Source organism: Gavialis gangeticus, unplaced genomic scaffold (assembly GCF_001723915.1).
Source record: "Gavialis gangeticus isolate Ggan-Ray unplaced genomic scaffold, GavGan_comp1, whole genome shotgun sequence".
NCBI lineage: Eukaryota > Metazoa > Chordata > Crocodylia > Gavialidae > Gavialis > Gavialis gangeticus.
In genome coordinates this window covers 159,547,764-159,565,959 of record NW_017729032.1, presented here as the reverse complement: position 1 = coordinate 159,565,959, position 18,196 = coordinate 159,547,764, and the positions used below count along the sequence as shown (strand labels likewise).

The 18,196-nt window shown below is 42.9% G+C and overlaps 1 pseudogene; it reads right to left on the bottom strand.

Annotated features, from left to right (window-relative positions):
• Positions 1–991: 991 nt before the first annotated feature.
• On the bottom strand, positions 992–18,047 carry LOC109302292 (annotated as a pseudogene).
• Positions 18,048–18,196: the final 149 nt, after the last annotated feature.

Sequence of the window (18,196 nt, the reverse complement as noted above, 5' to 3'; positions counted from 1 at the left end):
CTACCCAATCAATATTACCTTTTCCTTCAGCTATGAATTCAGTGGGTATAGGATCCTTCCCAGGTTGGGTTACCCACACCCATTGCCCCATAGACTCAGAGCTATCCTGATGCTGCACGTTTCAAGAACTTGATATCTGACCATTAACAGACACAAGGGAAGCAGGCAGAAGCAATAGTTGGGCTATTCGATCCCCCTTTTTCCCAGGGAAAAGGGGTTCCCCCCAATTGTGTAGTATGACTTTCACCTCCCCCCGGTTATCTGGGTCAATCACACCTCCCTTGGTCACCACCCCTCGAGCTGCAAGCCCCAACCAAGATTGTATTTGCCTAAACCAGCCAGGAGGTAAATCCACAGACCAATTTAAAGGTACTACTGCCGTCTGTCCTACATCCAATGTACCTGCTTCATGTGCTGCTAAATCCATACCCACTGATTCAATAGTCATGGGGGTGGGAAGAAAAAAAGGTTTATGGTTCTGCATTGGTTTTATGTTTAATGGGAGCACTGTCTCTCCCAATGCTCCCTCCTCCACCCCTTTCTTCCCATATCCATGCATCCTATCCATAGGTGATTGTCCTCTGACAAGCTCTCTATTATTAAGGGTAGCCACTGTTTTAGGCAGTTGATAGGGCCACCTCTGGAAGGTTGGGCCCAACCCTTTGGTCAGTAATTGCTTCAGTTGACCATTCCATCTCTCAGTGAGGCCTGCTGCCTGCGGGTGATACGGCACCTGAAATGTCCAAGCAATGCCAAATCCAGCTTCCCATTGTTGGGTAAGCACTGCAGTGAAGTGTTTACCTTGACTGGAGGAAATCTCATGGGGTATGCGATGAATATGGACAAGGTGTGCCTCCAATACACGGATGGTGGACAAGGCATCTGCTTTCCAGACCAGTACAGCAATCCCATATCCAGAGAAAGTGTCAATGGCCGTAAAGGCATAGTGATAACAATTTATTGCTGGCAGTGGTCCACTATAGTCAACTTGTCACTTCTCAGCTGGTCCATGCCCTCTGGGGATATGGCCTGGCTTCCATGCCAACTGACATCGCAGACACCGCGCTGCCGCTGATGCGGTATCACTCCACGTTATGGGCAAGTCATGTGCGACCGCCCAGGCATAGTCCGAGTCCCTTCCTGCGTGTCCTGATTGCTGGTGTATCCAGTCGGCTAAAGCATTGGTCTGACATGCCAACACTGGCCAGGTCAAAGCATCAGCATAGTTGTTCCATTCATGTTCAGGATTCCCAGTGTTGATGGGTTGGTGGGCGTCCACATGACCAACATGAATTTCTATTACCTCAGATCTTATGGCTAGTTGTTTCCACAGGTCCTGGCCCCATAAGTCTTTTCCTCTGATTTTCCAATCTGAGGTCTTCCAGGTGCCAAACCATTTGCCACTGCCCAGGAATTAGTATAGATCCAAACTGCCGGGCTTTGCCATTCGGCGTCATAATCCACCACCAGCATAAGAGCTCTCAACTCAGCCCGTCGGGAGGAGGCCCCCATCCCAATATCTTTGAGTTGGTGACCAGTTACAGGATTAATGGCGGCCACAGTCCACATGTGAGTAGGACCCTTGTATCATGCTGAGCCATCTGTAAACCAGGCAGCCTTCCTTTGGTCAAGCAGCAGGTTGTCATAGCGAGGGGCTCATGAGGCAAGTGGAGGGGGGCAAGGTTGCAACAGGTAACAAATCTTGTCCACCTTCCACTGGTGCTGGCAGGGTAGTTATTTCTTCATTAAGTTTGCTTATGCCATGGGGGCCGGGCTTTGCGCGCTCTTGTATGTACCATTTCCATTTGATAATGGAGGACTCTTGGGCTCTCCCTATTTTTTTGGAGATGGAGACCTGCATGACCCACTGCATTATGGGAATTTCTGGTCTAATATGAATCTCATGTCCCTCAGTTATTCATTCCGTATCAACCAATGCCCAATAGCACGCCAGCAACTGCCATTCAAAAACGGTATAGTTAGCGGCTGCATCACGTAACTTCTGAGTCCAAAAGCCTAATGGGTGCTTCTAATGTGTCCCTAAAGGAGTCTGCCACAAGCTCCATGTTGCATGATCCTGATATACTGACACTTCCACTGTAATAGGGTCAGATGATGAATAAGGGCCCAGGGGCAGGGCAGTCTGTACGGCTGCTTTTACATCATTGAAGGCCTGTTGTTCTTTTCCCCATTCAAAAGCAGCAGCCTTACATGTTACTTTATACAGGGGCTGCATCAATATCCCAAGGTGACATATGTGAGTGTGCCAGAATCCAAAAAGGCCAATCAGTCTTTGTGCTTTTTTTTTTAGTAGTAGGGTCAGGGAGGGAGAGTAGTTTATCCTTTATTTTCTGTGGAATATCTCTAGTATGTCCTGACCATTGAACTCCCAGAAATTTTACATTTTGGGCTGGACCTTGAATTTTCTGTGGATTTATCTTCCACCCCCTCCCCTGCATATGTTTCACTACCCATTCTAGAGCTTCTGCCATAGGATTCAGGGTGTTACCTATTAGCAAGCATCAATATAATGCTTGCCTAACACTCCTTCAGGCAAAGAAATCTCACTTAAGTCATGTCTGACCATGTTGTGACAATAAGCAGGGGAGTTTAGATACTCTTGTGGAAGAATGGTGAAAGTGTATTGCTGTCCCCCTTTCAGCCCTTGTTGAAATTTCTCTGCCAAGGTACCCAATTCCGCTGTTGTGTACCCCCTGATCTGCTGGGATCTACTGACTCCTGCAGGTCCCTGGGTGGTACGATCGTAATGTACTGGTCATGCAAATGCACGTTGGCACTCGCCACCATCCGAACTGTCAGCATGTTTGACCTCATCACTCCATATATTCCCATCCCACTCTTCCAGATCTATCCACCAACCTGTGATCCTCCTAGCATCCCGTAAAGGTATCCCTGTCATCACTGGAGCTGCCTCCGGCTTAGACAGCTGGGAGACCAGCTCCAGTGGGGAGGAGGAAGAGTTTGGGGAGGCAGAATCAAGTTGTTTAGAACATAACTTATGCAATATTGCTTCATTCAAATTCAGACACATCTGCCAACAGAGAGCCTGATCAAGCTGTTCCTGCAGATGGGCATTTTGTGTGCTCAGACATTCAAGCACCATAAGGAGCAGCCAAGGGATGGTGCATCTAGCACAACTCTCCCCCTTAGACATAAGCTCCTTCTCAACCCACTGTTGCACCTCAGCAGGAGTTACAGGGCACTATTCCTTACTCCAATAAACAGATGGACTCAATTTACAGAGTGCCTTTGGTACCTCATACCACAACCCAGTATCGGGCCAACCCGGCATCTTCCTTTCCAATCCCTCTCCCTCCCCCTTCCGCAGCCTCTTAAATAGGTCCATGCCAAATGTCAGGGGAATCCCACTTCTAATACCAATTGTCTTAGGATGAACTACTGGGTTCAGAAGACTCCCCGCACTTGAACAAAGGACGTACTCACGGTTGTTTTCACCCTTGCAAAGCTTTATTTAAGGATACTCGCAAAGGCAGGCAATAGAACACAGCAGAGAGGACAGTCACCTCACATCGGCCTTAAGCAGCAGCCGCCACCCTATATGGTTCCCCTAGCCCCAGAGTGTCCCGATCCTGGGGATGCGCTAGGGCTCCACACAAGTTGGAACTCTTGCCAGAGCTGAGGAACCCATCGTAACTTAAGAATGTACAGCTTATATAGTCTGGAGTAAACATTGTTATCTCGAGCTAAGCATTTGGTTATCTCAAGCTAGGAATTTGGGGATGAGTCGTGATCCAACACACCTGGTGTTTACCACATTCCACTGTATTACAACATTCTACTATCTAGGTTCATGGTTCAGTCACACTCAGAGCAGGAGGCTACATGCTGCTTCACCGGCCTACTATGGAATCAGTGTGCAAAACTCTTGCTATTAACAAAGCTCTTACTATTACAAAGCATCTGCACATGTAGACACAGACACTTACTACACAGTAATTAGCTCTACTGCACAGTAAAGTGTATCATGTTGATGCACCCACTGGCTATAAATCTCCCAAATATCATTGTGGTTGACCCAATGCATATGCACAGTGATAGCATTTTTTAAAAAAGGAACTATTATAAAATTTAGGGAAATGTTTGTAAAATGATGGACACAGTGCAGCATGTTTATGGAGAATATGACACTGGACATCTCCTTATAATTCCTTTTCCATATCACAAAATAAATAGGGAGATTGGACCAGATGGGACCTTCTTGGCCCTTGAGTCTGGTCTTCTGCTATCATAGGCAACCATGCAATTTAGCAAGTTCCTATTCATGAATTTAGCAACCACTGATGTTCTGAAACTCAGTCTTGTAATAGTAAGCCTTTATCTAATGTACACATCAAGTTATTTATTGCCAATTTCTTCCCCATTTGCTCATGAGCCTACCTTGTTCTTTAGCTTCAATAGTTCTTCTTCCTCTATGGCATTTACCTTCCCTCCAATATATTTATAAGCAACAAGTATATGTCCTTCATTTTGCTAGGCTGAAAAAAGCCAGTTCCCATAGATTATGTCTATATTCCTCCATTTTTGCTAAGGCAATGATGGCCACCTTGCAGTTCAGGTGCTTCAATTCATAAGGATAGTCCCTGTGTGGGGCATATGGCAGATGAGGGAAGGGACAGAAAGCAGAGCAATAGATCAGGCATGAGCACAGGGCCAAAAGGAAAAAGCAGAGCAGCTTCTTGCTCAGGACTGGGACCAGAAAGCTCAGCAAGAGGTAAAGGAAAGGACACTTGGGAAGGGTGTGGAGCTAATTTTCAGCAAACCTTCCAAAAAGGTTTCCTGTTGCTGTGCTAGAAAATGCTGCAGAGAAAGGCATACCTCCTCCAGAGGAGCTGATCTCATAAATGGTATAAGATAGTCACCATAACATAATGCTGGACATACACAATAAACACGACTCACATAAATATTGGTCAATGGTCAGAGGTGCAATAACAATAATGTATTATTAGGGACCTACCAAACTCATGATTACACAGATTTTGCAGATTCTGAAAAATCTGGCATTGCCCATGAAATCTGGGCAATGCCCCCGAAACCTGCAGGGAAAAGAAAACCTTACAGAGCTCTGTGGAAGAATACCATCTCTGTCTCTCACCAAACTCTGCTATCTGACAATTTGGTTAACATGGTCACTGCAGAAAGCAGACACCTCTGGCCTCATGAGCATCAGGCAACCCTGAGTTGTAACCTGAGCTGAATACATTCCTGAGGGAGGGGGGAAACTTGCTCCCTCTGCCTATGTGACTAGCATCACATACCTGGGTGGGAGCTTAAATTCCCTATTGTTCTAAGCAATGGGAGGGGGCTAGAGACCCTGCCAGTCTACTCAGCAACCAGTGATGCAGTTCAAATTGGTTGGATAGCAGTCAACAGTTGCTACTTGGGATCTAACTAGATATATAGCTTGCAGTAACACAGATGCATAATCAAAGGCTACCATGCCACTATTTGCTCTAGGGTATTTCCCTGATATTGCTCTATCCTGTACCCTATTCTAAACCTACTCCATATAACCTGTAAAGTTCTCTTTGTACCTAGCATGGGAGACTTACTGGGAGAGGGTCTAGATTATGCCTTGGGGTCCCCTTGGTTCAGCTAAAGGAGACTACTATTTGTGCTTCAGACTGAGGGAAGCACCCCAAGTTCTTGCAGTGGGTCAAGTACCCTCAAGGATTACTAGGCCTGTGTTTCCCAGAGGGCGCAGGTCCAAAATCAGTCTAGACTCTGGTTGCTGGTGGCGTTACCCCAAGGCTTGTGGGTGTGCTCCAGGAAGGGGGTCAGAAAGATGTGAGGCACCCCCAGGAGGCACTCGGAACCTGGAAGGTGGTCAGGCACAGTAAGGTAGGTGGCTCAATGCAGGAGCACCCCCTACTGGCCCACAACAAGCTCTGTGGCAGCTCACTGGGGTGGGAAAGAGGGACAAAGGGAGGCTGCCTGCTCAAAGGGTTGCCAGCAAGATCACTACTGCCCCTGCCTCTCACCACTGATTGGCTATCATGTGCCTCTGCCCCTCTCCACCAATCAGCAGTGAGGGCTGGGGCCACCAGGGCCCCTTGGCCAATCAGAAGCATGTGGGGGGTGCTGTACTCCACCCATGAAGTGGCTGCTCAGTTCCATGTTCTGCCGACAAAATCAGGGGGCAGCCCCCATGAATTAGGTAGGTCCCTTTACATTACATAAATTTCCAAGTTTAGTGCACACAGAGTGAGCACACCAGGCCTCACTATGGGCCACTACTATAGTCCTAAGGAATGTGTAAGTACACCCCTAACACCCTGACTTTATAGAAACTCTGTATTCCCCTAGTACTCTAGTATGCTTTATCTGAACCTGTTCCAGTTTGAATTTATCTTTATTACATAAGCAATGGGAGACCAGAATTGTACACAGAACTCTGGGTGAGGTTTTACCAATGACTTGTCTTATGACATGCACAGTTTCCTACATCTACTGAAAGTGCCTGGTCTTATATACCCTTGAAACATATCTGCCCTTTTACAGCTGTATCCCTTGGTGATTCATTGGTTTCCTGTAATAAACTAGAACACCCAGGGGATTCTTCTCTTGCATTTTTTTTGCCACCTGGAGACTTTTCCGCTTATAAAGTAAGTTCTTGCTATTACTCTGTAAGTGCATGAGCTATCTTATTTATTTTGATCCTGTCCACAAAATAAGCCAGTTGTTCCTGTATGATATTCCTATCCTTTTCTATATTGGCAATACCTCCCAACTTTTCAAATGTCATTAGTACACTCCTATTTCTGTGTCAAAGTCATTAATGAAACATTGAATAAGTTCTGTCTGCAGACTAATCCTTGAAGAACTCCACTGGTAGCCTATCTGCCTCCAGCCCTACAGTTCCCCTTTCAGCATAATCTATCATCTCCCACATTATAATTCTTGTATTAATCCCCATCTTCTCCCTCTTCTCTAATCATTTTCTCTTCTCCATCTTCTCTAATAATTTCCCATGGGGCATCATATCAAAGGCTTTACTGAAGTCCAAATATATTAGGTGTGCTGTATTTCCCTTGTCTGAAAAATCAGTTATCTTATCAAAGAAAGATATCAGGTTAGTCTGACATGATCTACCTCTGGTAAACCCATGTTGCATTTTTATTCCATTTTCTATCTATTTCCATGTCTTTCATTATTCTTTGCTTAGAGTTTGTTCTTATGCTTTCCATGCTGCTGAGGTCAGACTCACAAGCCTGTAGTTGCCCACATTTTTTTCCCCTTTCTTAAAAAGATACACTTCATTTGCTATTCTCTAGTCATAACAGTACCAACCCTGACTTGTTAGACTTAATAAAAATCCTCAAAACCTTGTTACTGGATCTAAGCTTTCTAAGCCAATACTTTCATAACACCAGTCCACACAATGTGAACTCATTGAGCTATTTGAATTTTACTTCCACCTTGTACATGGTCATTTCTTAATCTATTCCAATAAGCTAACTTGCCTTTGCTCCTCTGCTCAGTATCATCAGACTTATTAAGATGAAGTTCTCATACCATGTGGGAGCAATGCTTAGATTTTTAAAAAAATCTAAATCTCATCCTCACTGCATAGCACCCACTTCCCTTTCTCTTTTTCTTTTTTTTATTGATATGGCTAAATGATATCTTGCTATTTGCTATAATTTCTTTTGCAAGGTCTCACTCAGCTTGAATTTTGGTCATTTTCACTTTATCTCTACTCATCTAGACTTCCCCAACTTAGCTTTCTCTTCTGATCAATACCTTTCTCTGTTACTGTATGACCTCCTCTTCCTCCTAATACCTATTCTGAGGTGGTTATTTATCCAGTTAAGTCTTCAGTTCTTCCTACACTGGATCAAACTCAGCTCTCCCTTACCAAATAGAAATCCTGATTAACTTCTCTGAACAAGAGTAGAATTTAACAGCTGTCTCCAGTTAGTTTTCGATTAGAACTGATACCAGATCTGCTGTTTCAGTAAGAATGCTTCAGTGCAGTTTAATGTTTTAGGTATTCTCTATTCTGGTTGTGATGCAGTTTCTGCTTGTGTTACAAGAAGCTATTCAGTTGTAAAGAAAAAATGGTATTTGAGGAATATCTGTGTAAGAATTATACTTTGTAAATCTGGATGCCTGTTGAAGATCCCAGCCCAGACTGCTATTCCATAGCATTGAAGAGACTAGGATACATCTGAGGGGGTGGGGGATTAGAGGGGTGCAGGGGTGCAATGACACCTCCCTTTAATTCCTGCCCCCCAACTTTAAAGCCAACAGCCTGGAAGGGGTAGCCATATTTCTATTCAGGCAGTGCTGAAAGGTGATAAAATTGACTCCAAGATTCATTACAATCTATCTGATTCTTTCTCAGTGTTCATCCCACAGATGACCCTCTCTCATTTGTAAGTCTAGAAGTTCCATTAATTAAGCTATCCTTTCTTCTGCAATGTTGCTGTCTGTTAGCCACTTCTGATAATATTTCTCTGCTATTTCACATCCATGCAGACTGTTTTAAGTTCTAGCTAAAAACCTTAACTCAGGTGTGGTGATATTAACTCAGGGGAACATCAACTCAGGTTTAAAAATGAATAACAGTGAAGTGATGGATGCTCAAGAAGGCTAGATTTTGTATTACGAATCTGAATAAGATAAGTATATTTAAGTATGATGACTCCAGAACTAGTGAAACAATATATTTTGGCTATTTTGCCTAGTTTTTGTGGTTTTGAACTTAATATATAATCTAGCAAATTAGTGCACATCCCCATAAAGTTGTATTTGGTGTTGCTTTGATATTAAACTGAATAATATTGCACTGGGTCTCTATCACATTAATAAATCTTCAAGTTTCTCTTTAACTGGAGAAAAATGTGTGTTGTGTCAATGCACCACACCTTGTTCATCCCCTTTTCAAAAACCTAGATCTGCCCATGGGTACAACTGACTGATGATTAACACCCTTCCCAATATTATGTTGAGAATGTGAGTTCAATATCAAATAGGTCATTATACAGACAGTATGTTAGAAGACTAACACATCTCTGAGAAGCAGAGTTTATAAAGGATATCCCCTACCAAAGTGTGCTTGTTAGGGGCTTCCAACAGAAAATCAGTTGAATTAGTTCATCTTATCATAATAAGTAGCAATATACAATATTATTCCCTTATTACTGTTCCCCATCTTTATCCTGCCATTTCTCCAAATCTGTTACCCACCATAATTTTTCTTATATTCTCTACATTTTATTATATTCTGTTCATTACCTAATACAAGAGTATCTGACTATGGAACCTAGACAGTCTTGGAAGATACATGCTAATAAAGAAACTAACTCCCAGTGAAGAACCCAAAAAAGAAAAGTGAGATCAGGTAAAATATTTTTTGGCTGGGTTTAAATCCACTACCAAGGTAAGAAAGCACGATTTACTGAAACCAATGGGAGCTCTGCCTGCTTATTTCTGGATTGCACTATATTCCTGCATGTGCTCTTACAGCAGGGGTGGGCAATTACTTTGGGCAGAGGGCCACTTACCAAGTTTTGGCTGACTGTCAAGGGCCGCATGGGTAGCCCCACCCCTTGACAGGTGTCCCGCCCCCTGTTCAGCATCTTGGGACCAATGGCCTAATGTCTTGGGACCAATGTCTCAGGGCCAGCAGTGGTGGGGCCCAGAGTGGAACACAGGCTAGCAGGGGTCTGTGGAGCTGGGCTAGGCTGCACCAGCAGGGAGAGGGGGGAGCTGGCCTGGCTCCATATGGCCCCCGCCAGCTGGGACTCTGTACTCCTGCTGCCGTGCTCTGGGCCCCGGTGGCACTGGCCCCAGGACACTGGTGCAGGCCCTATGCTCCCACTGACTCCTGCACCCGTTCACTCCCAGTTCCCCCCCCCCGATGTGCAATACAGGCAAGGGTCAGGGCACAGCCTCAACCCCTGCTCACTGGCAAGGAAGGATCTGGTGCTAAGCTCAGGGAGAAGCAGCCCCTCCCCCACCCCATGGCCAGCACTCCCTACTGCAGCCGCTTGCAGTCGTGCGGGGCTGTCCTGAGCAGGCACAGGCAGCCCCATGTTTGCTGAGAGCAGCTTCAGTGTGGAGTGCTGGCCACAGGGCAGGTGAGGGGCTACTTTTCCCATGATCAGCACCAGCTTGTAACACACCCCCACTGCCAGCCTGGGCCCTGTGCTGGCTCTGGGCTCACCCACCAGGGCTGTGCGGTGGCGGCAGCAGCTGCTCAGCATTTAGGAAAGCTTCTCACCTGCTTGCCGCACCGGGCAGTGTTTGCTTTTCCTGAGCACCTGGAGCTCGCGCACTGGGCAGTACAGAGGAGATGACAAACACTGCCCAGTGCAGCAAGCAGGGGGGCCACTTTCCTCCACGCTGAGCAGCTGCTGCCACCACAGTGCAGCTCCAACAAGCAAGCACAGAGCTGGCACAGGGCCCAAGCTGGCAGCAGGGGTGGGTTACAAGCTGGTGCTGAGTGCAGGAAAAGCGGCCCCTCACCTGCCCTGTGCCTGGCGCCCTGCGCTGCAGCCACTCACAGCCCACATGGCAGTCCCTGTGCCTGCTCAAGGCAGCCCCACACACACTGCAAGCAGCTGCAGCAGGGAGCGCCGGCCACGGGGTGGGGAAGAGGCCACTTCTCCCCCCCCTCAGAACCAGCTCCTTCCCTGCCCAGGGTCCTCCCCTGCCCTTCCCCCCCCCCCCACCCTTACCTGAGTTTCTGGCACTGGTGTAGACACATGGTCCCAGGCTATAAACCCCTGCTTGGGTTTCTGTCTGGGGGTGGGGAAGGGGGAGGGCAGGCCCTGCTGTTGCAGGAGCCTACCAGGGCTTCCCCTGGGTCCTACTGCCCCTGGCTCCTGTCATTTTTGACAGGAAACAAGGACAGATAAATATTACTTTTCTAAATTGTTTAGGGGCCCCACAGGCCAGATTGAATGGCCTTGTGGGCTGGATGCAGCCTGTGGGCCGTATTTTGCCCACTCCTGTCTTACAGTCTTGCTACTAATGTTTGGGGCCTGAGTATCTAATACTGTGGGCCTTTTCTCCTCTGTTATAATACTGGGCAGTGAACTGTGTGTTTCATCTTGTCCTGTGAATCCATATATAGTTTTTTATATATGTGAAAAGGACTGTCACTTCAACTCAGAAATGAAACCGGTTTGGTTAAACTCAAACCAGAACAAACATGGCTACATGAGCTAAGCAAAATTAACTAACAGCAAAAGATTCCTCTGTTTTTCTTCAGTGGAATTTTATACACCTATATTATTATGACTTAAAGACATTCTGTGAGACAAAGTCCCTTTTCTAACTAAGAATCTTAAAGGAATTGCAATCAATCCCAATAAGCATTTCATGTCTGTGATGGGAAAGAAAACCATGGCAGTTGGATTCTCTGAATCACCTCTGTTATTCTGGAATAAATCACCCACATCTCCAGAACATGTTAGTTCTGTAAACCTGTCATTCATGATCAGCAAATTGTTACACATTTGAATACAGAAAAGCATGGCTTTGATACCCTAGTCCTTGATATAGGTGCTGCAACTTCAACACCAAAGATGTATGGTTTCTGCAAGCATGTGGGAAGAAATTTTATACCAGAAAGCCTCCACTATTATTCCTTGAAGATTTCTCAGCAAGGATTAGAATATACATATTTCATGCAAAAATCAGACATAAAAAACAAAATGGCTCTTATTTATGAGTGGGGAAATTCAAAACCTAGAGCTGCAACCTTTACTTAATGCCAAGGCCATGAAAATGCAATGATCTACAGAAATTCACACATTCGTCTCTGGGGGCATTGTTACAGGCTCATAAAAAGTCAAATTGCTGTTACTTGAGCTTGCAAATAATTTATACCTATCATTTGTCTTATACTGCTAGCATTTGCCTGCTGTGCTGACCACCTACCCATGAATGTATGTTGTTGCAATCATGTTCTTGACACAGTCACAGGAAAGGAAGAATGTGCAGTCTGAGAGTATTTGAAACACTGAGGCCAATCTACCAAACACAATTGTGGACCATACACTTAAAATTGGTATTTTCCTAAAGTATTATGTTATGAGCTTGTAGTACATTTTTTCAAGAGCTAAGTGAGTGAGTATTCAAAACAGCAAGCAACTGTTACTCTCACTGGCTGTGGATTAATCACTTAAGAAGCAATGGATTGTTCAAAATCTATTAGGTAATAAGCCTTCAAAAGCAATACCCAAAAAATCTAACCAGAGTGAATGCATATGTTCATATTTATAAAAGTTTTTAAAGTGCCCCAAAATGAAGCTTTTCTCTACCTTTCCTTTTTAAAGTTTGGGATCTTTTCATTTTTGTAATGACTTTCCAGTTGTGGGTCATAAATCACGATGTGTCATCATTCAACAGGTTCTAATATATGTTAATTTCCTGATCTTATAAAACCACAAAAAATATTCAAATAGTTTTTCTCTGTTAATTGTATACATTTTTTCATACAGCATAAACAAGGAGCTTCATTTAAATATCCTAAATCACACAGTAATTGTGATACCTTTTGATAACTGTATTACCCTTTTCCTTCTAACATAGTGCTGTAAAATCCAAGCCATACCCTCATTCAGGAATTTCTTTTAAGCAATGGCTATCTGAAATAGTTGTAACATTTCAAAACTTCAGCTGAGGGGACAGTTGTCCAGTATATTTTTTCCTTGGAATCCCATAATAGAAAGGAAGCAGAAAAGGCTTAATAGATCTTCTAGTTCATCCTCTTGCTATTCATCATATATCTCACTAGATTAGGAAAAATAATTGTGGGTCAATCTTGCATTTAGAGCATTTCAAAATAGAACTCAGTGCTTATCCTTTCTCTTACCCTGTGTGCTAGAAAAAAAGAAAAAAAAATCAGAGCTGAGATTAAAATAAAAAACAAAGAATCCTGACCAACCTGAAAAGGTCTGTACCACAACTGAGCTTCTTCTCTATTCATTTTTAATGGAAAAGGTGATCTAAGTGAATTTACAGTAATGTCATTCTCCAAAGTGGATTCCTATTTTTGGCACCCAAAGGGGAGAATCATTAAACTTTCATCTAATAAAGTAGCAACATTAAGTTTAGAGAACATAAAAATCAAAATATTCTAATGTTTCCCTAGATTAAGTTTAATTCAAATCTACACCACCAGGAAAGCAGTAACAAGAATATGGCCTTGTTGAATTGCTCTAGTTCAGCTACTTCCCCTCCCCCAACAAATTCAGAAAAGAAAATTGCTGCAAATCATGTACACTAGTATTTCCTCTTTGTTATTCAAATGGTGACTGGGCCTGCTGAAAACAATTTATATCCACAGACATTTCCATCATGCAATATCATCTATTATGAAAAAAACCAGAAACATCTTTGCACTTAAAGAAAAATGAAGATTCTTATTTGTCGTAAAGAATATGAGCTTTATGATTCCTGCAAGTTTCAAAGAGATATTAGTCCCATTCCCCTGTAACTTTGAAAAAGTAGCTATAATTTAACAACCTCAATTCATAAATCAATAATAAATTTTGCAGACTTCTGGTACCATGGTAAAATCTCATTGACTTGAAGGGAACAAAATCTGGCCCTTACATGTATATATCATTAGGCTCATCAACTTTTCCGGTATTGATTTAGTGAACAAACGTTCAGAATGTATGAAGACTTTTACCTTTGGTCAATACTATCATAATGCTGATTATTGTATATTCCATTCAATGCACAATATGCTTTCACAGCAAGTGGCTCAGTTGAAAAGACAAAACTCATCAATTACAAGTTTTCCCATTGCTAAACTCAGCAAATGTGCTGATTAGCTCTCCACCTGTGATGAAAAAGCAATGTGAAGTTTCAAAATTATTTTGTCCCTTCCTCAGCAGAGAAAAGTAACCAAATGACCTTTAGACCACTAAGAAGCAGGTTTCCTGCCTGAAGAATATCTCAGGTCACAGCCACAGCATGTTTGCTCAGATTGCAATAATAAGCTAATTCCTAGTTTGCAAAAATCAAAAAAGCCCAAGGACCCAAATACAAATTCTGCTGAAACCAGTGGAAATATACCTATTGATTTAAAGATATTTGGGATACAGCCCTTAATAATTACGACAAATATTCAGATATGTATTTTAATCCTGAAGGATTAAACCCAAAGTATACAGTATACTTCTTTTATGTATGTGTACATAATGCTAAAGCAAATTAAATAATTAATGTATTGCAAAACTACCATGATAAAATGAAACATTACTTATTTCCAGACATTAGCATGTGTGTTTATGTGTATTCACTAATATTTCTTCCTTGGAGTTTCAGGCTGCCTTACATATATGAAGGAAAAACAGGGAAACAATCAGTCACAAACCTCCTTTTGTTAGACCTCCTGACTACATAAAAAAAAAATACTGAAAGGATGAAATGCAAATTTACATTTGCAATTTAACTTTTTTTTCAAGATAAGCATATGCTGAAGCTTAAGTTCAAATATATTTCTTACCTATAGAATGTTTTTAAATAACAGTGGAAGAGTCACACAATTAAAACTAGCAGGAATGAAGTACTGTTTTTAAATGAGAGGTATCTCCCTATAACAATCTGAATTAATAATCCAAAGCCTTACTGTAAACATTTTAATTACAACTATTAATCAACTTTAATACAATTTTTAGTAGAAAACCAAGGGTAGTCATAAAAGACCTGATCCTTTTCCTACTGCCAGAAAAGTCCTGAGCCTAAGCAAAATGAAGTCAGTGGGAGGCTTTCCATTGATTTCACTAGGTCTTGAATCAGGCCCAAAGTGTATTTAATGCCCTCCGGATGTTTAAGTGTAAAGTGAGATTCTTTACGTTAATGATGGTTTGGTGACAGTACATTCTAGATAACTGATGGAATTGTATTGATTATATTTGATCATATTTTAAAAACCCTATGTGAGGTGTCTGTGGCCTTGATCCTGCCAAAAGTTGTGTGTACACCCAGCTTTATAAACCTGAGTATTCCGTTTAAAGATTATGGAGTTACTCACGTACCTAAAGTAAAGCATCTTCCAGAATTAGGGTTTGTGTATTCAGGCAATGTCTGCTATTATATAAATAGGACATCTAGAACAGTACTTCAAGAAGGGACACAGGGAGCAGCTCAAGGCATGTGTCTTCATATGTGCTAATTTCATTTTTGAGACAGTTTGACTCATGGCAAGGTTCTGATTACTGTATATGCAACTCTTTCTTTTCTGTAACTTACTTTTTTCTTATCATCGCCAGGATTTAACATGGTTAGCCTCATTAGCTTGCAAGTGCTTTCACTCTCAATAACTAAATGCGGAGAAAAAGATAAAATGTTACTAAAATTCAGACAAAATCACATCCAGCTGTATTCATGCCATATTACCATACTGATATGTAGGCGTGCATGCACAACCCATCTGACAAGTCATTTGCATTTATTCCCTGTCAACCTAAGGCGTTAACTGAATTCTATTTCATGGCCACTAGTGATAATAGTCACAATGTTCTGGTTTAATATCTTTCATCCGTAATTTTAGTCTGATGCCTGATTATCCTGGGAAGGTAATTGTTACTACCTTAATAGACATTTCTGCTGTGGGTTTAGCAATCTGATACTAATGGTATAATTTGTGTAGGCGTGTCTGCCCTGTTTGTGCTAGGATCCCCTTGTCTCACACACGGATGATGAGCAGAAGGTCCACATAATGAAGCATACCTTCATGGAGTTGTGCAAAGAACTTAAGCCACTCTTTTAGGACCATGATATAGAAGGAGAGAAGCTTGACCAGACCAGAAGTTACTGTAGTCATCTGAAAGCTGGCTACCCCAGAATGCTATAGGTCCATAGCTAAGATATGTGCCATTTGGCAAGTCAGTGTTGTGGCAGCAGAGTTTTCTGAGGCATTTCATGCTGTGGTCAACATTGTTAATGTGCCTAAAATACTAGCAGGATTTCAGAGAATAGAGTTCCCAAAGTAGCCTAGGGCCAGCAGAGGTACTCATGTCCCCCTAATCTACCACCAAGCATACACAAATATTTCAGTTACAAAGAATACTAGTTACTTGTCCTGCAAAACTGGATCAACCATAAAAGCAGATTCATAAACACCTATACCAGTGTGTACTGGTAAAGTGCATTGTGACAGAGTGCTGATATTTATCTCTTTCAGAAAGACAAAGGTGTCTTATCTCTTTCAACTGGCTAGTTATGACCGCAGAGCATTTGGCAGAACGTTTAACCACATATGTACCTGTTGTAGGAAAATGGCTACAGTGGGCATTTGGGATACTGAAAACAAATTGGCACTGCCTACAAACCTACTTGGATGCCAGTGTACCCAGTGCCATCTATATTATTGTATAATGTGCCCTCAAAACAGCTGCAAGGGTAAGGTCATGGAAGGGGTCAAGGTACTGTTGGGACTATTTGTAGGCAATAAGAAAATGCACCTGTCACCAACTGGATGGGTCTCAAGTCTGCAAAAGTAAAAAAAGGACACGTGTAGACTCACATCATTGTATCACGAGATGTCGTGCAAGAGGAAATGTGGTTCTGTAAGGGGAAAAGTAATGTCGTCAATTGTTGTAGTGTATATATATTACTGTATTTCCTCCTTTACTATCACATATTTGCTATTGCTTTTTGTGATCCTAGGATACTTTTATATTTTATTAAAAGCTTTGGCCACAACATGCTGACTCTTCCTTCTTTCCTTCACTACAGCGCCGAAGTAAAGTAACCAAACAGTGAGTTTGGTTCTTTCCGGAGTTGCATAGACTGTTCCACTCTGCTTTTCTATAGCTTTTCCCCAGATCAAAATGTCATCAGTACAAACTGTAGTAACCTCTTTACCATAAAAAATTGTTGTATTTTTTGGTGAAACACCTCAGGTGGCAAACACATCCATGATGACACTGTTTCTCAAAAGAGGTTTTCAGTGTGCATCATGTGTTTGTAAGGGCTCCTGCTAGAATCCAGCTGATGCACAGAGCTGTCTCTCCCAGGATTTCCCTCCTTTTATGTAGTCAAAAATGCGTATGGTCTTTGGCTGTTCTGTTTGTTGCAGCATGTGCAGCTCCATGTGCTTTCTTTGGTAGACTCTGAGCTCCCCACGCTTTTTTACTTCAGATATCTTTTCCTGTTGTGTTTTGGAACCTCTCTTCCATGTTCTTTCAATTCACTGTTCTTCCAATGAACTGCCCATTAGGGCTGTGCGAAGCTTCAGTCCCTGATTCGATTCGGCAGAGATTCAGCCTCGGTGGCCAAATCTCCAAATCTGAATTGAATCAAGGGACTCTTTAATCTCTCTGAATCGATTCAGAGGGATTCAAACAGATTTGGCAATTTGGACCTAGATACAGCTTTTTCTACATATCTCTAGGTAGCAGGGGCTCTGAACCCAGTGGAGCTGGGGCACGTGGAGCATCCCACAGAAGCACAGGGATCTCCCCAGCATGCTCAGCAGCAGACCCCGAAGTGGACCAGAAGCACTTCCACTCCATTTCCTGGTCCACCAGGGAGCAAGCAGGGCAGCCCCTGCCCCCCACTCGCCCCCTATTCTGCCCCCACAGCTCAGCGACTGCTGTATGGTAGGGAGACAGACAGTTGTCCAGATAGATGTCTTTCTGGCAGGTCTGAAGATGAATAAGCCTTTTGCAATCAGGAAAAAGTGTATTACAACCAAACAGATGCCTCTTAGCAGAGGCTAAAACTCCCCTTGAAATGAATGGATGGTCACATACCTACTGAGTAACCAGTTGCTGAGGGAGTCTAAGTGTTTCCCTTGGAAATGAATGTAAGAGCTGTGTGGCAAAATAGAATTTATTTTGGGGGGCATGCTAGCTGCATAGTAACTCCCCACTGGGAGTACTGGAAAACTACATATCTACACAGTTGACTCTGGTTATGAAAGTTAGGACTGCTGGCATGTTAGTCTGCTAGCTGGTGAAGACGAATGTAGCCTTACCTTGCCAGTGCTTGGCAAATTCTGGGTCTTCCAGTAGTTTCTGTGAGTGTTTCATCCTAAAATCCAATCACAGCCTCGGCTCTTGAGCTAACCCTTATGCACTGGATATTTCAAGATTGGCTCCGCAGTCTAATATTTGTCCCCTCTAGGTTTTTATTCTTTCCATTTCTGCAATGTGATTAGCTTTTTTTTTTTTTTTTTTTG